This window comes from Sciurus carolinensis, chromosome 14 (assembly GCF_902686445.1).
Source record: "Sciurus carolinensis chromosome 14, mSciCar1.2, whole genome shotgun sequence".
Taxonomy (NCBI): Eukaryota; Metazoa; Chordata; class Mammalia; order Rodentia; family Sciuridae; genus Sciurus; species Sciurus carolinensis.
The window spans coordinates 23,499,517-23,523,856 of NC_062226.1; the positions used below are offsets into that span (position 1 = coordinate 23,499,517).

A 24,340-nucleotide genomic window follows, 5' to 3' on the forward strand; every position below is an offset into this window, starting at 1 on the left:
TCCTCCTGCCCCAACCCCCAGAGCCACTGGGAATACAGGCATGCACCACAGTGCCTGGCTAGACTGCTTATTGCCTGGCTAGACTGCTTATTTGTGATTCCTATCAGGGCCGAACCCAGGGCCTTGTGCTTGCAAGGCAGGCACTCTACCAACTGAGCTACATCCCCAGCCCCTATCAGTGACTTTCAAAATCTACTTTCCTATTCGAGTTCCTGAGAAGAAGTGCCACTCAATGAAGATCGATGATTTCTCACTATTACAGAAGCATCTAAACAGCTCCAATGTGTAATTGTAAGAGATGGGCATTCCACTGATGCTTTTGTTTTGGGGGTTGGGGGGTACTAGGGATTGAACTGAGGGACACTCAACGAGTGAGCCACATCCTCAGCCCTATTTTGTATTTTATTTAGAGACAGGGTTTCACTGAGTTGCTTAGCATCTTGCTTTGGCTGAGGCTGGTTTTGAACTCGAGATCCTCCTGCCTTAGCCTCCCGAGACACTGGGATTATAGGCGTGCACCACCATGACCAGTACCACTGATGCATTTTTATTGTTTATTATATAAATACATCAGGAAAAGAACCTAAATAAAGAATTTGACCTAAGGCTTGAATTATAACACACACACATACAATTGCTACATAAAATACTTTCAACCCCCTTCCTCTATTCCCCCTTCTCTCATTGCTCATATTCTTATTTATAACTTCTTTGAGAAATCAAGCTTGATATTATTCTTACAACCCCCAGGAATACTAATACTATTTTAATTCTATGTTTAAAAAGATCATATCAAACCTTCAGAAAGAAAGAACATCCTCTTCCCGGAACACAGTCTGCATTTCCCTGTAGTAAGAGAAACTTCGACCTGTCTTCTTAAAGCTGAGGTACACTTATAAATACTCCATCAACAGCAGTTTTATAAAGATCTCTCAGGCATAAATAAATCAATCACCATGAATTTTTTTTACTGCATTTTTTTTTTTTTTTTTTTTTTTTTTTTTGGTGCTGGGGATTTAACCCAGGAGTGCTTAACTACTAAGTCACATCTGCAGCCCTTTTAATTTTTTATTTTTATTTTGAAACAGGGTGTCTCTAAGGGCCTTGCTAAATTGTTGAGGCTGGCTTCAAACTCGCGATCCTCCTGCCTCAGCCTGGGATTACAAGGGGGCTTTTGTTGCTTTTTATTAATCTTTCCACCTCGCCACACAGTTAGATGAGTAAGTCCTTCAGCCCAAGCGTCTAGATCCCTAGCATGGAGCTCTCTGCCTGCAATCCCGGGTTGTGCTCTGCTAACTTACACAGTTTCTTCCTTTACTATTGATGGCTGCTGGGAACTGTGTGTGAGAGCCGACAGGGCAGTGCAAACAGAACGAGGGAGCTGGGCTCAGGGCCTGGCTGGAGAAGCAGCGACACACAGAAGGATCTGCAGTGAGACCGATTTGGCTGGGGGCAGGTGGCCACAGGGCTTGAGCACAAGAACCTCTATGCAAAATAGCTTTGTGAATTTGAACAAGAGGAGACAGAATGTCATGCTGAACATCAGAGACAGCAAGGCAGTTAAGGAGGCCTGGAGGGCCATCAACTTGGGGCATTCTCATTCTGATCCTGGCTAGTATAAAAATAAAGACTTGGAGACCCAAGACGGATGGGGTAGCACTGCCTGGGATGGAACCAGTTATACTCAGACATCCCAAAATCGCCAATTGTCTGTTGCTAGGCGAAAGCAGAGTAAGACAAAAAGAAAAAAAAATGTGATTGGACCTGAATGTACAAGAGGGCACCTGGAGCCAGGTGTGGTGGCTCAGGCCTATACCTCCAGGGCTTGGGAGGCTGAGGCAGGAGGATTGCAAGTTCCAGGTCAGCCTCAGCAACCTAGTAAGATCCTGTTTCAAAAAAATAAAAAGATAAAAAGGGTTGGGGATGTAGCTCAGTGGTAGAGTGCTCATGCATAAGGTCCTGGGTTTAGTCCTCAGTATAAAAGACAAAAACAGGGGAACTTTCTTCTAGCTCTTCTGCCCACACAGATTTCAGTTAGATCACTGGACTAAGTGACCAGTGCCCAGTGACCTCAGCTGACCTTTGCAATTCTGTTGTCTTTCCTCTATGATGCCAAGATGTATACTCAGTTCCAAGCATCATGAAAATGTCCAGAAGCAGGAGAAGGGATGATTCTCCCTCTTCCCTTACCTGTTTGCTATTTATTTATTTATCTTTAAATTACAGACTGAACCCAAGAGTACTTAAACACTGAGCCGCATCCCCAGCTCTTTTTATTTTTTAATTCGAGACAGGATCTCATTAAGTTGCTTTCTGAGTTGTTGAGGCTGCCTTTGAACTCATGATCCTCCTGCCTCTGCCTCCCAAGCTGCTGGGATTACAGACATGTGCCACTGTTTTTAAGAGTAAAGAAAACTTTCACAAAAGCACTTTCACCCAAACACCCATTCAATCTGACCCCCCAAATTCCATTAGTTAAAATGCAACATAAACCTGATGCCATGGTACACCCCTGTAGCCCCAGCTACTTGGGAGACTGAGGTAGGAGGATCTCTTAAGCCCAGAGGTGAACTCACCACACAGTGATCCCATCTCAAAAACGAAAACAAAAAGAAAAAAAAAGAAAAAAACATAAACCTATTCCTATATCAATCATGGAAAAAGGGAATAGAAGTATCAAAGTTGACTTGAAGTTAATCAAGATTTGCACCACCGTTGGGGAGGGTCTCAGCTTTCTCTGAACACATGGGAACCCTGGAGGATGAACAAAGGGCCAAAACAGGACCTTGGCTAGCAAGAAAGAAGGGGGGAGGTTGATGGCCATCTGATAAGCAACCAGTAGGGGGGGTCACAAGAGGACTCAACATGCAGATTAGAACAGCATGCAGAATCTCACTTTCAATTTCTACTTTTCTTCTTTTTCTCATAATTTGGTCAGCAATATACCCTTGTATGCATGTAAGTTAAGTACCAGGTGATGCTGGAATTTAGTTTTGCCTCTAGGGCTGGTTCTTCCATAATGGTATCTTAGCTCAGCCCCAGAGGGACAGCTCCACCTCCACCCTCACTGGGAATTCATGGCCCTGGTCAGGGAGAGCCCTGAGTGTGTCCAAAAGTGTTTGCTGGTCAAGGCTGCCTTGGTGGGCCCTTATTCACCGGCCTGGAAGCCCTTGTGGGCAGAGACCAGACCTGATATAGTTAGTCTCCTCCAAGTGTGTTAAAAGAGCAGGGTTAGTGGGGGGCAGCCAGGTTTGGGAGACAGGATCTTGATAGACTCAACAGAGAAAAGAGGAATGCTAAAGAGGGAGAGGGGAAGGCTGTAGAAGCAAGTCCCATGTCTCAGTTACTCCAGTCTAGACTGAAGAAGTAACAGGCTGTGTTTGGGCCTGTGCTCCAAGGCCAGCAAGGAGCAGAGAAAGGAGCTACCTGGAGATGTAGTCAGCAGACATAAACCATATCGGTGGTGAGACCTTGAGTACTTTGAAGACAGGGCTGTTCATTCACCAGCCCCAGCTCCGGGTCCTCCTCAGCCCCAGTCAGCCCATGGGTCCAGCACACAGTAGGGTTCATTATTTATTTCCCATATTGAACTGGAGTGGAAGCGACCTGAGATTGCCTATGCCACTTTCTCTTTGGGGTTGAAGTTTCTTCTACAGTGATGAGTCTCGGCCTTCATGTGGCCTTTCCCTGGCCATTTTTCTCACCTCCTCATAGGGTCATGCTCATGAGGCAGCTGTCTTAAGAAAAGACATGAGCCACAAACAGTTTGGGGAATAAAAGATCCTCAATATGCTCTGGGGCTGCAGCTCAGTGGCAGAGCACATGCTTAGCATGTGTGTGGCACTGGGTTCGATCAATAGCATCACATAAAAATAAACCAATAAAATAAAGGCATTCTGTCCATCTATAACTAAAAAAAAAAAAAAAAAAATCCTCAAAAATTACCCACATATGAGTGCACATTTCCTTCTTATTTTTTTTGGTACTGAGGATTGAACCCAGGGGCACTTAACCACTGACCACCTCCCCAACCCTTTTTTGTATTTTATTTAGAGACGGGGTCTCACTGAGTTGCTTAGGGCCTCCCTAAGTTGCTGAGGCTGGCTCGACCTTGTGATCCTCCTATCTCAGCCTCCAGAGCTGCTGGGATTACAGGCGTGTGCTGGGATTACATGCCCGGTGCATTTTCTTGTTTGCTGGGACTTTCTGGAAGCCTCCTCCGAGGCTTTATTCCTCCTGATTCATCCTGCCGTCCTCCTCTTCACACCCGTCTCAACTCTCGCAGCCCATGGACCTTGACCAAGCTGTGGATTGCAAGGATGGCTAGAGCTTGGCTTTGAGTATTTCCAGGAGAGAAAGGAGGCTCTGAGGTGGACAGGAATTTGGCAGGGTCTTGCAGGCAGTAGCGGCGAAGCTGGACCCAAAGAGACAAGAAGGTCTTCTTGTCCTCCCTACACCAGGCTTCTTTCTGGGGCACAGATTTTATCAACGCATTTTAGTATATGTGCTGCCAAAGCGAGCACATTTATCAACCCATTTTACAGACAAAATATTGTCCCATTGTGAAAGTGTTTTGTCCAATCACAATAGAAAGAACGGGGCTGGGGTCTGTGTCCCACTGTTGCTTCACGGTCTTCCTTACCCATGTTTCCGTACAGACAGCCTTGGAATTGAGACTTGGTCAGATATTTCTCTTCCTTTTAATTGCCTTTGGCTCTGAGTAACCCTAAGGGTTTTTAAAAATCTCACTTTGTACTTGGAGGAGTTCTCAGCAGGGTGGATATGAAAACCTAGCGGAACTTGGGAACAATGATTTGCCTTTAAACATTTGCCTTCGGGAAACTCCACCCAAGGATAAGCTGATGGGGCCTGCTTCCTCTGGATGGGAAGCCCTGCCCAGGGCTTTGGAGGAGGAGGGCAGGATGTCATCCTACCCCAGTCCACCCTACCCAGGTAGTGGCTCATACTTGAACCCAAGCCCCAGCTTTCCCTTCTTTGGGACAGATGTAAGGGTCAGGCCCAGGGGACTCTAGAAGCAATGGTGGCAGGGACATTCCCCCCTCCTGTGGAACCTTCTTCCTAAGGAGAGTTCATTGGGAAAGAGGAAGGTCCACCTTTGCATGACAAGGTATTTTCCTCCAACTCCCTTGGAAGTCACTGGACTCCAACTTCTACCTAAACCTCCCTGAGTCGGGGAAGCCTCTCTGGGTGCCTCTGAGGAGGCCATGTTCAGGGATCCCAAAGATGCATAGAGAAAAACCTTAGTGTCTGACCAAGCATGTTCCATGACATCCCGAGTTCCATATTTAAACCCAAAAAACTCTACACTCAGTGGCTATTTGACTATGGACTTACTTTACATCAACCCAAAAGATGAGTATTGTGTTTGTTTTTAGGGATAGGGGACAGGAAGCCTGAGGACATATGGAAGAAGATTCCCAGAGCGGGAGCTCACAATGCCCAGGTCAAGGGAAGGTTTAGTGGTGGGGTCCCTAGAGCGACACACTGCCACTGTTGGCACCAGACCCAGTCCAATGCCATTTAGCAAAGCCCGGGGGCTCACGGGGCTGCTGGATGGCAACCAGGATCTGGGCAGTTTTCTCATGATGCAAAGAAGCTCCAACACACCATCCTCGGGGATCCCAGGATGGTCTGGAGGTCCGAGGAACCTGAGCAGCAGAACTTTTGAAAGATGAAAGGTGACGAAGAATAGGAAAGCCTCAGACCTCCAACTTGGGTTTAGAGACCCCACAAAGAGCCTGGGGCCTCCTTTCTCCTCACAGGAGAAAAGATGGAAACTTATAGCACCCAGGCCTACAAAACAGCTCACTGTTTCCCTGGGAGCCTCTCTTTGCAACCATGAGTTAAAAGGAATGATAATAATAATAGCTAGCATCTCTTTTCTCCTCCCTCCCTTCCTCCCTCCCTCCCTCCCTCCCTCCTTCCCTCCCTCCTTCCCTCCCTTTCTTCCTTCCTTCCTCCCTCCTTTCCTCCCTCCCTCCCTTCCTTCCTCCCTTCCTTCCTTCCTTCCTTCCCTCCCTTCTCTCTCTCCTTCTCCCTTTCTCTCTTTTCTTTTTCTCAGTACTGGGGATCAAATCCAGGGTAATCTATGTGTGAGCTATATTGCCCCAGCCCTTTTTATTTTTTACTTTGAGGCAGAGTCTTGCTAAGTTGCTGAGGCTGGCTTCACACTTGCAATCCTCCTGCCTCAGCCTCCTGAGTGGCTGGGATTACAACATGCACCACCATGCCTACCATTAACTTCATTTCTTTTTCTTTCTTTATTATTATTATTATTATTATTATTATTATTATTATTATTATTATTTTAACGGGGAAAAAAGAAAAAGGACTGGACTGGGGATGTGGCTCAGTAGTAGAGTGCTTGCCTAGCACGTGCGAGGTTCTGAGTCTGGGTTTGATCTCCAGGACTCCATGCACGACACAGACAGACAGATAGACAGACACACAGACACACACAAAGGAAAGAAAAGAAAAAGAAGTGGGGGCAGAGGAACAGAGAGAAAAAGAGAGAAACTAAAGAAGAAAATGAATATTCCCTTCATCCTAATACCTCAGTGTAAAACTTACACTTATTTTTGTACCGGGGATGGAACCCAAGGTGCTTAAACACTGAGCTATGTCCCCAGTCCTTTTTCACTTTAGTGGCAGGGTCTCACTAAGTTGCTGAGACTAGTCTAACTTGTGATCCTCTTGCCTCGGCTTCCTGAGTTGCTGGGGTTACAAGTGTGCACCCCCATTCCTAGTAAGCTCCCTCAACTTTCATTTCTTGAGTGCTTATCGTGTGTTCTTCCTTGTGCTGTATTTCACACATATTATTTCATTAATAATAAAAACTTTCCAGGTGAAGTGTAGGCATTATTTTAAACACTTATTTTCCAGATACCAAAAATGAGGCTTTGAGAGGTAGATAATTTGTCCAAGAACGCACGAGGAAGGTGTAGACCTGGGATCGGATGAGGCTCTCCCACTGGCTGCTCACGCTGCAGCTCGCAGCTCCTAAGCACTCTGCAAACTGAGGTGGCCTTGGTTACAAGGACCAGAAGGAGCACCCCTCTGGAGATGAAGAGGAAGCGCACACGCATTCCTGCCAGCCACATACAAACGTTCTTATGTGTACACATGCACACAGGCACCCTCGGTGCACACTCGGGTATAACATGCAGACGCACACGTGCACACATGCCCACCCACACATGTATCCACGTGTGCATGCACACACTGTGCATATCTGGGCATGAATCCACAACAGTTTTCCAGCTACCGCTGTCTGCCCAGGAGTCTTGGGCCTCCCTTGAAGGAGAAAAGGAAAGAAGGTCTGAGGGTCATCATCCACCCAGACGTTATAAATGACAGCTTTCTACCTTTCTTTTTCTACTTTTCTTCTTTGTCACAGTATCTGAGAATGGGTCAGAAAACAGGGTGTGTTATCGCCTGTTCTCTCAGAGGTACGGTTTCAAGCATCCTTCTGTTTAGGAAGGGGAAAGCAGACTCTAATGCCATGAAAAAGAGTGCAGAAGAGAATCCTGGTGCAGTCTGAAGTGAGCTTCATCTGACCCCTGTGGCCCAAACTAATTTTGAAAATGGTTTTCTTGGGCTGACCTGAGCCAGTCCTCAGAAACTCAAGCCTTTTTAGGCAACTGCATGCACTAACGGCAAACTCAAGGGACTGTTCCCAAACAGGGTCCCAACTCAGGGGTTAGAACACTAACAGTTTAAAACCTGGTTTCATTCTCAAATTATTACCATCAAGGGGGATCCTGCCAAGGTCCAACAAAGGCTGTAGTTATTTTTTCCACACAACCTAACCATTAGTTTTGTCAACTAGATTTTACTAGGCTGGAAAGGTACATGATATGTATTCCCCAAATATGTGATATGATGAAATTAAACAAAAACCCAAGCTACCACCTCAATCTCCATTTGGAGAAGACATGTTAGCCAATATATAATTAAAACAGCAGGGAAGGTGGTGACAGGGGCATATTTAGGGCTCTGGACTCTGAAAGGTCACCTACCCAGTTGGTGTGCTGACTTTCGCTCTCTTACCCTGTCGAGGGTGCCACTGGGCTGAAGGGCCTGTGGAGACACGAAGGAGCTGGGCCCTGCATGCCTTTCCCACCTGGTCCCTCCTCCCCGTCCACTCCAAGTTCATGAGTTTGGCCTCTGAGGTCCCCAGTGCAGATCTGTCTTCCCTACCCTGACCAGCAGCATTTTTCAGAAATGCAGCTGAGTCACACCCCTCCCTATTCAGCTGCACAACTTACATCTGTGGTGCACCAGCCCCAGCCACCAGGCCCCCAGGTGGGAAGACCCCGCTGCTGCCCACAGGGAGTTAAGCAGGTGGTCAGTGTGGGAGGTGGTTTTCTCCCAGGCAATCCGATTTCCAGCACTGCTCAGTCCTCTCCCCTCCCTCACAGTGCAAGGCCTCCCTCGGGTAGGTGGCCAGGATGTTATATTTCCTCCCTGAGTTCTGGTTGTCCTGCCAGAGCTTCCTCTCCTCCTCTTGGGAGTGTGTGTGTGTGTGTGTGTGTGTGTGTGTGTGTCACTTTGGTAGTATCAGATGACTTGTGAGAACTTCTCCAGTCATTCAGAAAACCTACCTGAATTAAGGAGAAACATAAAAAGAATGTTTTTAAAGAACCCTCTAGAAAGTTCAGGAAGGGTCTGAGGGTAATCCTCAGCCCAGAAGTTATGAATGGCAGTTTTCCACCTTGTAGATGCTGCAGTATATTGTTAAGGCAGGCCTAGTAAATGAATTCATCTGGTACCATTGAGCCAAGGTATAAAACAGGAATATCCTCGACTTGCAGCTGAGGGATATGGCAGAGAGCAAACCTGCAGAACCAGGATCAGGGAAGAGTTCCAGATCAGAATCTTCCATCAGTGCCCGGGAGTAAGGAGCTTGGGGAAGACACACCACCAGAGAGACAGGGTGCAAGTGTGGGAAGCTAGTTTACAAAGCCTGTGGGTGGGGACTGGCAGAGGGAGTCACAACAGAGAGACAGAGACGACCAGAGCAAGACCAGTGATGGAGGACAGGGAAGCAGGAGGTGGTCAGGGTGGGTTCCAGACACAAGACCAAGTCCCGTGGCTGGGACACTAATGCTCTTAGCAGGCTGATTGTGCCTGGGGAGAAGCAATCTGTTTAAAGCATTTGAGTCGGAGCTGCCACGGGGCTGAACGTGCGACCCAGTGTTGTTTTGAATTCCAGAATGCTTGTGTGACTGGAAACCTGATGATTCTCAAGCTTCAAATCCCGGTTGGGAGTTGGGCTTGACTGCGGTAGTCCGGGAGCAAGACACAGACAGTTCCAGGAGACCTTTGGGAGGTACCCACAACTTGGCACCAGCGCACTGACAACTCCAGTTCTTCCTTACTGCCTGTGCAAGTTTGTCTCTTTCCTGGACACAGAAGCAAACTTTTTTTTTTTTTTTTTTAATATTTTATTAGTTGTCTATGGATTTTTATTTAATTAATTTATTTATATGTGGTACTGAGGATCGAACCCAGTGCCTCACACATGCTAGGCAAGCGCTCTACCACTGAGCTACAACCCCAGCCCCGCAAACTTTTAAAGTACCCATAAACTCAAAATGACAGCTCACTCTGGTGATTTGATATATTATGGGAAAAATTATTATTATTATTTCATATATATATATATATTTTTTTTCCTCAGTTGGAGGTGGACACAATACCTTTATTTTATTTTTATGTGGTGCTGATGATGGAACCCAGGGTTTCACACATGCTAGGTGAGCGCCCTACCACTGAGCAACAACCCCAGCCCTGGTGGGGAAAAATGATTAGTGTGCGTTCCCTTCCCTGCCTCCTCTCAGTTGCTGAAAGAACTCAGTTTCGGGTGGTTCCATTTCTCTCCATCCCTTGCCCTTTAAAGAGAGTTCAGTATTTGCCAGCCCAGTAGCTCAGCTTTTATAATACAAAATTGGGGAAATCAGTAGGAAGGAGGGAGGGGGAGGGGAAAACAACTGCAAAGCTGCCTGGTTGGAGAGAGAGGAAAAGAGGGAGGGGGAGGAGGAGGAGGAGGAAAGACAACTGTGGTCTGAGGGAGGGAATCAGTGGGCAGAGATGGTTCTGGCCATTGGCTTCCTCCTATCATGCTAAAAGCACCCCCAATTCCCTTTGGGATGCTGTCCTCCCTTCCTAGTCCATGGGACTCACTTAAGGCTCCATTCCTTCCTCAGGAGGTGGTCAGAGTTCCACTGACAAACCTAGGGATGAGCTTGTGAGATGAAAGGGACAGAGCTGGCCCAATGAGAGACAGTCCTGGGACTTCCTCAAAAAGCTGGAAGAGGGAACTTAGCTCAATGAGTTTGCTAAACTGAGGATTTCAGTGCAGGTTGTTGTGACCAGCACATGGGAGACGCTTCCAAAGGATAAAGTCAGCAGAAAAGAAGTGAAGCTGAGAAATGGAGTCCAAGTTCAAAGAAAAGCCTCCTATATTTTCATGAGAAAATGTATTTAAAAATTATTTATTTATTTATGTATGTATTTATTTATTGGTATCAGGGATTGAACTCAGGGGTGCTTAACCACTAAGCCACATCCCCAGTCCTTTTTATTTTTTTAAATTTTGAGACAGGGCCTCAACAAGTTGCTGAGGCTGGCAATCCTCCTGCCTGTGCCTCTCAAGTCGCTGGGATTACAGGTGTGCACTAGTGCATCCAGCTGAGAAAATGTCATTTTTCTTTTTTTTTCTTTTTTTTTTTTTGCGGTACTTGGGATCAAACTCAGGGCCTTGTGCTTGCCAGGCAAGCACTCTACCAGCTGAGCTATCTCCCCAGCCCCTGAAAATGTCATTTTTCAAAGCCACTTTGAATGAGCATTCTGTCAGGCATGAACAGAACATCAACAAAGAGAGACTTGCAAGAGGGGAGGCTGCAGGGGACAGAAAAAGGGATCTCCACTGATGTTCTGGTCTCCTTTGGTGGTTTCTGAAGTGGGACTGAGTTTCTGTGCGTGTGACATTGCCCCCAAATTGAACCAAGAATGGTCCCAAGATTTGCTAGCGTATTTACAATGGAATTCATGGCACCAGGAAATACTCATGGTCAGGAGAGCTGCTAAGGGCTGGTGTGTAGCTCCGTGGTAGAATGCTTGCTCACCAATCCCCAGTACAGCAAAAGATTTTTTAAAAAGCAGGAGGGGGCTGGGGATATAGCTCAGTTGGTAGAGTGCTTGCCTTGCAAGCACAAGGCCCTGGGTTCGATCCCCAGCACGGCAAAAAAAAAAAAAAAAGGCAGGAGGAAGAGAGGGAAGAGAAGAGAAAGAGGAAGGAGAAGAGGAAAAGAAAGAAGAAATGCTGCAAGTCATCAAATTTCATTCTCTATTTAAATTTAAGCATCATGAAAGCCCTGATTCTCAGCCTGGCATGGTGGTGCACTCCTGTAATCTCAGCACTTGGGAGGCTCAGACTGGAGGACTGAAAGTTTGAAGCCAATCTTAGGAACTTAGCAAGATCCTGTCTCAAAATGAAACATAAGAAGAAAGGGCTGGGGATGTAGGTCAGTGGTAGACACCCCTGAGTTCAATCCCCAGTCCTAGAGGGGAAAAAAAGGAAAAGAAAATTCTATCTGCATACTTCCAGGGATAGGATCTCCCCTCCACAGAGGCAGCCTGTTAGGGGTTAAATGAAAGTCCTTACCCTGAGTACCTCAGAATATGACCTTATTTGAAAATAGGGTCTTTGAAGATGGAACCAATTTCAGGTAGGAACATTAGGGCTGGCCCTGACAAGAAGAGAGAGAGGCACCCCCAGGGAAGATGGTCACCTGCCGACACAGGCAGAGCCTGGACTGAGGCTGCCATGAGCCACACAATGCTTTGGGGCCACCAGAAGCTGAGAGAGGCCACAGAGGATCTACCCCCAGAGACTTCATAGAGATCACAGCCCTGAAAACACCTTGATCTTGGATTCCAACCTCCAGAAGTCTGAGAGCAAAAATATCAACCGGGAAAAGAAAACGGTTGTTTAAAGTTATGTGTTTCAGCCTATTCTGTTTTTAGCAAGTTTCATGTCAGAATGTACTTCTCGACATTGAGCCAAAATTGAACTCCATACAACTACTAATCCCTAGCTTGGCCTTCTGGAGTCAAACACCTGTCTTTTGTTTGCCTTCAAAGTGGCCTAGGAATATTCCAGGCTGCGGCCATGTCCCCATGGAGACCTCTCTTTGCTTATGTGCCTAGGATATTCACCATCCGGGTGCCTCTTGAAGTCTGGTGGCTACAGCCACAGAGCTGGGTGCTGCTTCTCCAGTGGCCACCAGGGCTGCACTGAACAAGGCCTTTTAGCATCTCCAGCTAACAAAGCTTTGGGATGGACTGCAGCCCAGTATTAGGGAAGTGGCTGCTACCTGGTCATCCTCCAAAGTGACACCCTTCATTCATAATGTTAAGGAGGCCTGGGAATGGCTAAAACTGCAATGACAAGCTATCAGAGGAAGAACAAAACTATGAGACACACAGAGGTTTTCAAAAGGCAGCAGGGATGTCCCTCTGAGAGCAGACATATTGATAGGATCTATGTGCCCACGCAGCTTGTGAAGGGACAGCTGCCTAAGGCAACTTATGACTTCAGCAGGACAGGAAAGAAGGAACTGAATAGACTGGCAACACACATTTGCAGGTTTTCTCTAGGTATTTGCATACTGCCAGTAGAGACTGTGGATGACAGAGCTCTCTCTGTCCTTCATGTTATCCCCAAGAGTGGTAAGCACCCCTGAGAAGGGTCTCCTACCAGAACAATGTACTGAACATATCTGGAGTGATCAATTTTAAAGAAAATATTCTTGGTTAATTTTTTTTTTTAAGTACCAGGGATTGATTGAACCCAGGTACACTTAACCACTGAATTACATCTCCAGCCCTTTCTTATATTTTATTTAGAGACAGGGTCTCACTGAGTTGCTCAGGTCCTCGCTAAGTTGCTGAGACTGGCTTTGAACTTGCGGTCCTCCTGTTTCAGCAGCCTCCCGAGCCGCTGGGATTACAGGTGTAATTTTTTGTTTAAGATTCTTTACTCTGAAGGGTGCACATATTCAAGGCAAATGGAATTTGGGGGCAATATTTCCAGAGGGTGACAGCCTGAGACAGAACTTGTACCAGTTTGACCACAAGAGAGGGACTTTCGAAAAGCAGTGAGTACAATCAGAAAGAAAAAGGGGGTTGGAGAACATTCGTGATGAACTCCAGGAGATGACCTGCACTGCTCGCGTTTCCAGTCACTGAGGGGTCAGGTGGCAGGAAGCGCAACCTGGTGTTCGGTTAAGGTGAGCAGAGGGTATGCTGGGAGGGGCACTGGCAGTATTCCAAAGGGTGGCCTCAATCTGTCTTTCAGTCCCAAAGTATCCAGAATTCTTCACCTCCCAACACACCTCTCTACCTCTTTGCTTGTTTTTTCTTTTCTTCCCCTCCTTTCTCATTTACTCTCTTTCTCCTTCTTTTCCCTACTTTTAAATTTTAGCATCTTATGAAGAAGATCCTTCCTTCCTTCCTTCCTTCCTTCCTTCAGGGTTCTTTCTTTCTTTTTCTCTCTCTCCTCTCTCTCTCTCTCTCTCTCTCTCTCCCTCTCTTCCTTCCTTCCTTCCTTCCTTCCTTCCTTCCTTCCTTCATTCCTTCTTTCCTCCCTCCCTCCCTCCCTATCTGCTGCCTTTCCTTCCATGCTGGGGACCAAAACCAGGACCTTGTGTACACTAGGCAAGTGCTCTACCACTGAACTACATTCCTAGCCCACACAGAAGAGTTCTACACCTTGGACTTACTTAATAGACCTGGGATGTGACTCAAACATGTTATAGGGAGTCAGGCATGGTAGTGCGTGCTTGAAATCCCAGCTACTTGGGAGATCAAGTCAGCAGGACAACTGGGCAACTTAGGGAGACCCTGTCTCAACATAACATGAAGCGAGGGCTTGGAGGGATGTAGCTCGGTGGTAGAGTGCATGAAACACAAGGCCCTGGGTTCAATCCTCAGTCCTACCAAAAACAAAAAAAGGTCTAAAACCTAGGGATAATGAGTTGTGGGAAACGTTCCATACAATTGCCATATACAATTGGTTAAAACAGAATTTTCAAATTTGATGGAGGAAAATCACTAAAGATATTTGGGTATCTAGATTAAATAAATTTGGTAAATGTATCTGGAATTAGTAAACTATTACTTAAAATGCAGTGTTTATTTTAAAGTTTCTCAGTGGGCAGGGGGCAGGAGCCTAGCTCAGTGGTAGCATGCATGAGGCTCTGGGTTCAATCGGGCACCATGAAAAGAAGTTTCTGAGCATAAGAAGAAGTTTCTGAGAAAGGAGACAGCATTGGGCTACAAATATGAACTTTTGTACAAAATAAATGGCAGAGAAACGTCTCTGGAGGAGGGGTGGCATGTGTGTTAGGAAATGCTTCTAGAACTCACGTGTGATTTGCAGTTTGCCTTTGATGCAATCACCCATCACCACAACCAAAATGAATGAGGGAACTTTTCAACAAACCACGCACAGACTTCAAAGAGAAAGGGAAGAACTAGAAAGAAGTATGGGGAGAAGACTCAAAGAAAACAGTTCGGGAGGGAGTGCATCAACATTTCTTACACAACGAATTTCCGAAAATATGTCACAGGCACAGCCTGAGGCCTGTTTTAATTGGCACAAACACAAGGGAAATAGAAAATCTAAGTCAGAGTCACCAGAAGACTGTCCGAGTCTGCCCGGATATCAGAGAAAATGTTGAGAAGGGGAAAACTGGACATAAAGGAAGCCTATCAAATTCAGATCAGATGGGAAGGCTGCAGGAATCTTTTTATAGGAGGCACTTACAGCCCTTTCTTTTCAGAATTCCTCTTTGAAGGGTCACCAATGAAATGGAATTCTATTCATAGCATTGACAGCTAAATTAAGACCGATCAGAAAATCAAGGCCAAGAAAATTACTGTAAAATTGGGGGGTTCGCTATGAACTATAGCGAAATAATTCAAGAAAACACACTTAATAACATTTAATCAAACACACCTTCCCCTAAGCTTTCACACAGCTTTATGCCATTCGATAACTCAAGTGTTGACTCAAGGAACACATTATACCCAGGCTTTATTAGGTATTAGCTTTCTTTGTATTTTGAAGCACAGCCTAAGGTTGTTTTAAGATCTGGATTTTGGTGTAGGGCAGGGGCGGACATACATTTTTTTGAATTTGATGAGGAATTACCAGTTGGAGCCAGTTTAATTGAGGTGAGAAAGGTGTCAGATTAATTGGGAGGTATGTAGCAGAATAAATGAAAACTCGAGAGAGTGTTACAAGACAATTAAGCTTGTTTCAAAAATGTCCCAAACACATTTTGCCACAATATAGAAGCAAATGCCTAGTTCAGGAATATCATACATATGTCTCCTGCTTTCTAAAATGTTAATACATACATTTCCCAAAATTATAAAGCATAAATTCTTTAGTACTAAAGGAACCACCTTTTATCATCAATGATAAGATCTTTTGAACCCAGGACTTCTCTTGCTCGTGCATGCTGAGTAGGTGGTTATTGTGGGTACAATCTTTTTTTTTTTTTTTGGCACCAGGGATTGAACTCGGGGCACTTGATCACTGAGCCACATCCCCAGCCCTTTTTTGTATTTTATTTAGAGACAGGGTCTCAATGAGTTGCGTGGTGCCTTGCTTTTGCTGAGGCTGGCTCTGAACTCATGATCCTCCTGTCTCAGTCTCCTGAGTCACTGGGATTACAGGTATGTGCCACCACACCCTGCTATTTTGTGTATAATCTTTATTTATTTATTTGTTCATTTATTTGCTTTTGCAGTGTTGGGGATAGAATCTAGGGCCTGGCTCATGCTGGGTGGGTGTTCTATCACTGAGCACAATCTCAGCTTTATATCATCTTTAAAGGGTCAGTTTTCTATGGAAGTAAACATTTGAATTGTAATGGTTACATGTACAAGGAGTTTTTTTAAGGCATGTATTTGTTACATAGATCCATTTAAGAGAACAGAGACATATTTAACAATATTAGTTTATTTTAGCTATTCAATAGGATTATAAAGAATACATGGGGGCCAGGTGTGGTGGCGCACACCTGTAATCCCGGGGGTTCTGGAGGCTGAGGCAGTAGGATCATGAGTTCAGAGCCAACTTCAGCAATTGAGTGGGGCCCTAAGCAACTCAGTGAGAACCTGTCTCTAAGTAAAATACAAAAAAGGGCTGGGAATGTGTTTCAGTGGTTAAGCACCCCTGAGTTCAATCCCTGGTATCAAAAAAAAAAAAAAAAAAAAAAAAAAATTACATGGGATTAAGGATCTCAAAGGCAATGGAGAAGTTAGTTCCAAAAAAATGGTCAGGACTGAAAAGAAAGATGAAGTCAATATATCCGTTAGCTGGATTTTTAGCATCCCATCAGAATTATTTGTTCCTAAATAATTTTTCACCTCTTGATACTGAGATGTTAATTATGGTGATTTATTCAACAAATTCACATCTCAATAGGTTTTTGTGTGTGTGTAAATCATCTCCTGATCTCATCGAGTACCCTGACTCATGATTTCATTCAAAACATCTTGAGGGGAGATGCTCATACCTAGAGAGCTTGCAGTACTTGGCCTCAGACCAAACTGAATATTCTAGCAACTAGGGCTGTCTACTGGTCTAGGTGCTGACTGTGGCGCCGCATTGTTCTGACTGGTCCCTAAATGTATCAGGGCACAGCAGAACCCCTCAGGGAGATCAGAGCCCATAGCGCAGTGTCAGTGAAGTGGACAGAGTGGGAAGTTGAAATAAGGAATATTTATATCCACTTGATGGAATGATGCCACCATGCAGTACTGCCAACATGATATTCCATTATGTGGATATGGGTACTCTGTATCCTGTACTTTATTCTTTTATATGTGTGTGTGTGTGTATATATATATATATATATGTATATATATATATAATATATATTATATATATATATATACATATATATGTCTATATGTATGTGTATATGAAATTCATGTGTATTGACTTGGAAAGGTCTTTAGAATGTCACTAACTGGAAAAAACAATAAAACAGAAGGTGCATAATAGTGTATGTAATATCATGTCCTTTTTTGGTACTGGGAATTAAAGCCAGGGGTGCTTAACCACTGAGTCACACCCCTAGCCCTTTTTATTTTCTATTGGGAGACAGGATCTTGCTAAGTTGCTTAGGGCCTCACCTAGTTGCTGAGGCTTGCTTTGAACTCATGATCCTCCTGCCTCAGCCTCCCAAGCAACTGGGATTACAGTTGTGCACCACCATGCCCAGGATATCATGTCCTTTGTATGAAAAAGGGAAAGTAATAAGACTATATTTTTTATTTTGATTATCTATGCATCAGAAATATTCATAATAGATCAACTAAAAGTGGTTACCTTTTTGGGGTGGCAGAGGAGGAAATAGGGTCATGCATTCAAAATGCAACATCTCAATGTGTAGCTTTTTATATCATTTTGGTTTCGAATCCTGTGATCATCATGTAGTAAAAGAACAAATCATTAAATAAGAAACACACTCGGCAATGCTCTTTCCATACTGCCCTCTGTAGTGATAACTTGTTGAAAAATTCTAGGCCTGATTTTCCTAGTCTACAGCTATTTTAAATGCTGTTCCACAGCATGGCTATTTTGAGGGCCACTGAATTCAGGCTTAGGAATAGGCTCCCAGAGTCAGAATGGCCATTCCCTAGTAAGCTGGGCTCTGCCAAATTAGCTGAGCCCCTCGTTCACCTTCCTTTTCCAACTCATTCCTGGACTAACTCTTAGCTAGCAGGCAGCCAAATCAGTCCAAGGCCTCACTGATGCTTAGCAGGGACGCAGCAGTGAACATCACACCACTGAGGGAAATACAGATCCAGGCAGCCCTGGAAGCACATTCTAAGTTACAGTGGGCATTATCTGGATCTTGTAGGTTCTACTTAAATTTTACAAAGCTAGCTTCCATTTCTGCAAGCTACCTTAGATACTCTGTGGGATATGGACATGGGGTTAGAAAATAAGAACAAGTAGATGGAGAGGAGAGAGAGGGATAGAGAGAGCCGAAGAAGAAGGTGAGGATAAGGGGCGGGGGGAGGAAGAAGAAGAAAAAGAAGAGGGCATTAATGGAGAGAACAGGAGGGAGGAGAGAGGGTGTAGGGAAAGGAGAGAGAGTGAGAGGGAAGCAGGGGTTACTTCCTGTAAACAAAAACAGCTCATCAACCAGGTTCTTGGAACTATGACAAAGTTTGTCAAAGGAATAAATGGAGGCCCCTGGCTAGCCCACAGAAACCTGTAATCTTCAGCATGAGTCTCCTGGCCTGAGAGCAGGGGACTTGGTAGAAGTTGTCTCTTGTCAAAGGAAGAAGACCCTTCTCAATCACAACCATGTGCTTGAAGGATTTTAGGGAAAACTTTTGAAGTAGGTCAGGTCACTTCCAATTCTGTACCAGTTTTCCATATTTTGCTACCTGCTCCCCAAGGCTAAGAGAGCCCAACCTTCATGTAGCTTGAACACCCATAATGGGCAGAGAGCCAGCTGGCCCTGCCCTGTTAACCAAAGCAAGACAAACCCCCCTCCCCCTCTGAGAGTCCATTTTGTCTCGGCCTGACTTTACAGAGAAGTTTGCTAAACCTTATTTATATGTTAATAATTTATGCTCAGAGGCATTTGTCTGATTAGTCTAATTAGAATGACTTTTTTTTTGGTGGTACTGGGGATTGTACCCAGGCATGCTTTATCACTTAGTTACACCCCAGCCCTTTTTATTTTTTATTGTTAGACAAGGTCCTGCTAAGTTGCCCAGGCTAGTCTTGAACTTACGATCTTCCTGCTTCAGCCTCTTAAATAGCTGGGATTACAGGTGTGCACCCCAGCAAAATGTCTTAATTATTAAAGTTCTGTGGCTGATGGGGAACGAGAGGCAGCTCAGCCAGACCTAGCATCTGCCCCTGGTCCCAGATCCCTGACAGCCCCTGCCTGCAAAACCACTTTCTTCTGTCACTTTTCAGCCCTCTCAACCCTTCAAGTTCACACCAGCAGCTTAGGTGTGGTCAATAATGTCCATTTGGACCCTCCCACAGCATCCTGCACACACCAGGAAACACTCAGTACGTTATCTGTTGGTTGACTGGTTTCGAGGTACTTTTACTGCTTTGAATTCTAAGTGACTTTAAAAACAAGCAAAGATTAAGTTCCTGAAAGTCTGGAAGTGGAGCCAGAAGACCTGAGTTTGGGCTGTGGTCCAGCCACTTATGTGAGGTCTGCACAAGTCTGTGTAGGCACTGAGGTCTATTCCTAACAATCTTAGAGGTAGGAGGTCAAGACCAACCTCATTTTACAGAGACAAAATCATGTTGTTAGTTGGGTGCAGTGGCACGTGCCTGTTATCCTTGGGTCTCGGGAGGCTGAGGCAGGAGGATCACAGGTTCAAAGTCAGCCTTAGTAATTTAGCAAGACTGTAAACAACCTAGTGAGACCTTATCTCAGAATAAAAAATAAAGAGGGCTGGAGATGTGGCTCAGGGGTTAAGAGCCCCTGGGTTCAAGCCCTGGTACCCAAAAAAAAAAAAAAAAAAAAAAAAAAAAAAGGAAGAAGAAGATCAGGTTACTAGCAAGCACCTGAGCTGGGGTTGGACCCGAAACAGCATGGTACCAGAAATTAGGTTCTTGACCACTCTGAGGTTCTTTTCCTTCATTAAATGAGGTCACATTTAGAAGAATACCCTTGTACATTACAGAGGTGTGTACTGATGCTAAGTCACTACTGAAGTGAAAATAACTGATTAGAATAAGTTCTCTGTGTGGCAGCTACAGTGCATTGCAAACAGGCAGCCCGAGAACCTGCAGTAAGTGCCCTGAGGAACCACTGAAAAGGTAGGTTTCAGGGCTGTGGTCTGATTCCACATGTCTGCAGTGAGACTTAGGAGCCACATTTTACCAAGTGGCCCAGGCAGCCATAGGATTCATTCTTAGAAGCCCTGAGCTAGTGAGAGGTCTGGCTTTTGGAGGCCAAGCACAAGTAGGCCAGAGCCAGCCAAGCCCACAACATAGAACCTGAGGTCAAATCATTCTAGCTGAAGTTCTCTGAGGCCTTGGGCACGTTACTTAGCCCTCTTGAGCCTCGATTTCCAAGAGGAACATGCAGAGTCCTTTCCAAAATACTTGTATAAGTTCTCTCACTTGGTCCTCCCAACTACCTTGAGAAAGAAGAACCCTTTACACAAAAGAATCTGGGCAGTTTAGTAAGTTTTTGAAGGTCACCTTAGCCTCCAGGGCAGATGATGCCAACCCCATTCTCTGAGGTGAGCAAGGCTCAGAGTGAGCAGGTGGCTTTAGCCAAGGAGACTAAGATGGCGGGGGACAGGGGAGATGGTGTTCCTGGCCCAAGTCTTGTTCTTTCCTTTATTCCAGGGGTGTGTCTGTTGTTGGCTAAGCTCCTGGAAGTTAAGAAAAATAGAGTAATGGTAGAGTAGCCTTCTATATGGATAGAGGGCTTTAGGAACAGAGTAGAGCTCAGCTCCTGGGACAAAGAAATCAAGAACAAGGACCTGCACACGTGGGGAGTTGCCTTTCCTCTCCTTAGGAATATTCTGAAGACAGTTGTTCTCTCCTCTAGCAGCCTGTGCTCCCAGGAGAGGCCTGTGGTCATGCAGACCTGTCTGTCATTAGGTGAGAGGCTTTAATTCAGGTGAGGGATGCATTCAGGACAAGATCTAAACCATCTCCTTCGATCAGCTGTACACAAAAACGCATAAAATAAAAATAAAAAATAAAAATACCCCCCCCAAACAAAACAATTCATGGTGTCTTATTCTCCAATCTGTTCTGAATTTAAAAGGAACTTAAAGGGTGTTCTGAATTATCATTCACCAAACCCAACAAGGTGATAGAAAACTGCACAATAAATGTTCCCACCTCATCTACTAGTTGAGCCGGTTCCCTGGTTAGCTCTGTTAATGTGATTGTTCATCTGCTGAGTGGTGGTTGTGTTCCAACCACTGTGCTAGGCATCCGGGGAACAAAGACAAGAAGACAATAGCCCAGAGACTCCTGGGACGACAGGCACAGAGAGAGGTATTGCCAACATGGAAAGTGCAAAGATGACAGTAGACAACTTTAAGCCCAGTTTACTACATTCTCTGTAAAGGTAGAGGCAGGGGTTAGTGGCATTCTCAGTAGAATAAGAGATAGGGGACTGGACCCTTTGTGGCCAGACATCATTACCTGAAGCCACACTGCTCTTCAGACTGATTCAGGAGGGGGCTTAAGGACAGGGCGTGTGTCTTCCCTCCACCCTCACAGCTCAACTCTTGAGAAAAGGAGGACCAGAGCAGAGAGGGGTGTGGAGAAAGAAAACAAGGAGCCCGGGGACATCTGCCCGCTGTCCTCTCTCAGTGTCACCATCTGCCAGCTCACCACTTTGTCAGAGGAATGCCATCAAGTGTGTCCAAGCTGACACTGCCGAATGACCTGGGGGGCGTGGATCTGCAATGATTGCACCACTTCCTCAGAAAGTTCCGAAAGCCACATGTTAGAATGGCCAAGAAATCTCAGGGAGAATTCCAAGGAAATCAAAGAAGATGACATAGGGGAAAAATAATCTCCGCTGAAGGATCCAGAGTGGGAAGATACAGGGCCACCAGGGAGTCACAATTCTCAGTGAGATTACCCGCAAGGATGAAGAGAAGCCTTCGGCTGTGGAGACTGAACTGGAGAAGGAACAGTCCTTAGGGCCACGTTAAGAAAGCAAGGACAGTAACTAGCCACAATGTAGATGCTCCTTCCCAGGGAACTTCCTATACATCTCTGGGAGCAACAAATCAACTGGGGACAAGGTTCGATGTTACCGTTAGGCGTTCCATCCCACCAGGTTTGATGCTCAACACATGGTAGGTGCTCAGAAGTTGCTGAAGAAAAGTCCACGAGAACCGGGTTTTCTCAAAATGTTTGACCTCTCTTGTCGTGATCCACAGAAATTCCTGCCAAGTTCCACTGACTTCTATGGTATGTGTCGGTCTGCTCTGGACCATGAGCTCTGGGAGCTCAGGGGCTTTCCTCCTCTGCCCTCTCTACCCCGTCTAGCCGCCAACTCAGTACTTGCCACTGACAAGGCAGGTGTCCACCATTCACTCACCCGCCCACCTCTGCTTTGCTTTTTACCCAGCATCTCCTCCTCCGTTTTCTGAAGATGCATCTTTACTCAATCCAACATTGTTTGAGGGAGAGCTAACATCTGCAAACCCTTTACTATCCCTACCCCATTCTGGGTTGGGCATCTGAAATGGCTAAGGGCTGTGGTCCAGGAGAGATAATTATCCAAGTTGGGTCACTCAGAGTCCTTCAGCAGAATACAGAAACTGTGTCCTGTGTCTTGTTGTCCTCAGGATTTTTTTTTCTTTCTCTTTTTGTACTGGGGATTAAACCCAGGGTGCTATACCACCAGCCCTTTTTATTTACTTATTTTTTTAAATTTTGAAACGGGCTTGTTAAGTTACTTAGGGTCTCCCTAAGTTGCTGAGGTTATTATCCTTGAACTTGTGATCCTCCTGCCTCAGCCTCCTGAGTTGCTGGGATTATAGGCATGTACCATTGTGCCTAAATTCCTTGACCTTATTTTGAGGTAAAAATGGAGAGTTTAGGAGTTACAGGCAGCCATGCCTCCAGCTGGTGGGGAGGGCCTGCCTGAAAGGATGATGCTGACTATCTGAAAGAGGCAAGAGGAGGAGAGCAGAGTCCCAGGGCATTGGAATCCCTGGTTAGTCACGCCTGCAGCCCAGCTGCGCCCTCGCCCTTCCTGTGATCAGGCTATGTGAGTCAATAAGCACCCAATTTTTCCAGACCAGTTCAAATTGGGTTTTGTCACTTGTAACCCAAAGGCTTCTGACTAACACAGGGAACAAATTACTATTGGTATAATTGGGCCTCTGAGGAGCTCAGATAAGCACCAGGAAGCAAATGATCATTTTGGTGAGGTCTGTGTCAATTCAGGAAGCATGCGAGGCTTGGAACAGAGATGGTGGCACAGGGGTGGCCTAATTCTGCAAATGGTGGCACCAGTATATGTGACAAGTCATTAAAGTCCACATGAACAGAAAGCGATAAGAGCCTAGACAATCAAGAAAATGGGTGCAAGTATCAAAGAAAAGAAAGGCACCTGGGATACAAAGGAGAAAGGTGGGAGATTCTTCAGCAGGTTGATTCTCAGCACTCTTGTTGCTGTGAGTCAGTTCAGTGCAGTGATTCCAACCCAAGGGTCTCAGACCAGCAGTGTCAGCCTCACCTGGGAACTCTTAGAAAGGCAAATTCTCTATCTATGATGATCCTATCCCGAACCTGAATTGCTGTTGAAAAAAACTTAATTACGGATCTGGCTTCTGAGATAAACCATTGAGGACAAAGTTTTTTAAGACTATAAAATAAGTTAGAATGTTGATACTCTTGTAATTTTCATGTTTTTCCTTTTCTAGGGCTAGTACTACAAAGTTTCCTTCTTCTGTTATCAAAACCTGGGGATAAGAAAAACATACAGGAAAAGCAGACACGAAGAGAAAACATACAGCTTGGGATTATATATTTTTTTAAAGTTTAGAGCTAACCCATGAAGTAATGGGTTTTAAACAGAAAATCCTTGACTTTTGCATAATTAGCTTTGTAATCAAATTATTCATGAGTGTTTTGCCATTAATCCCTCTTTTGAATTTAAGATACATAATTGTAATTAAAACAGTAAAAGTTACACTGGCTTATGTATGAATTTAGTGATGTTTTTATAGAGAGATAGATGTCTAGTTATTGGTACAATAAGTGGTTAGTAGCCGAGTCATGGAATATTAGTCCTAATGTAACAGTAGAGAAATGTAGAACAGGATGTTGAAAATGAAGGGAGAATATATACAACAATAAAGTTTTTATTACCCCTCCCAAAATAAAGGAAATGCAAATTCTCAGCTCTACATCAGATCTGCACAATCACAATCTCTGATTCTGGGGGCCTAGAATTTTAACAAGAGGTCCGGATGACTCAGACACATTATGATGTTTGAGAACCACTGGCACTGTATTTTGGCTAAACCTGCAGTTCTGGCCCCAGGTTCTTGGGTTTCGCATGAACTACAATATGAACAGTGCTCATAGGAGTTGAACTGGATGAGCTGTTTACTATCTATATAGCCTTGGGTAAGTTACTTAACCTCTTTGAGACTTAAACTCTTCATCTGTAAAACAGAAATAAGAGTAGAAGCCACTTCACAGGTTGATCTGAAGATTTAATGAGATATTATGTATAAAGTACTTAATCTAGTACTT

General features: G+C 45.0%; 1 protein-coding gene and 1 non-coding gene across 5 annotated transcripts in view; one reads left to right on the top strand and one right to left on the bottom strand.

Moving 5' to 3' along the window:
* Positions 1-24,340, bottom strand: part of Palm2akap2 (PALM2 and AKAP2 fusion) — a 457,266-nt gene that overhangs the window by 137,301 nt on the left and 295,625 nt on the right. The window lies entirely within an intron of this gene.
* On the top strand, positions 23,344-23,416 carry LOC124965049 (small nucleolar RNA SNORD50). Its single transcript, XR_007105063.1, has one exon. It is a non-coding gene; the product is annotated as a small nucleolar RNA SNORD50 (small nucleolar RNA).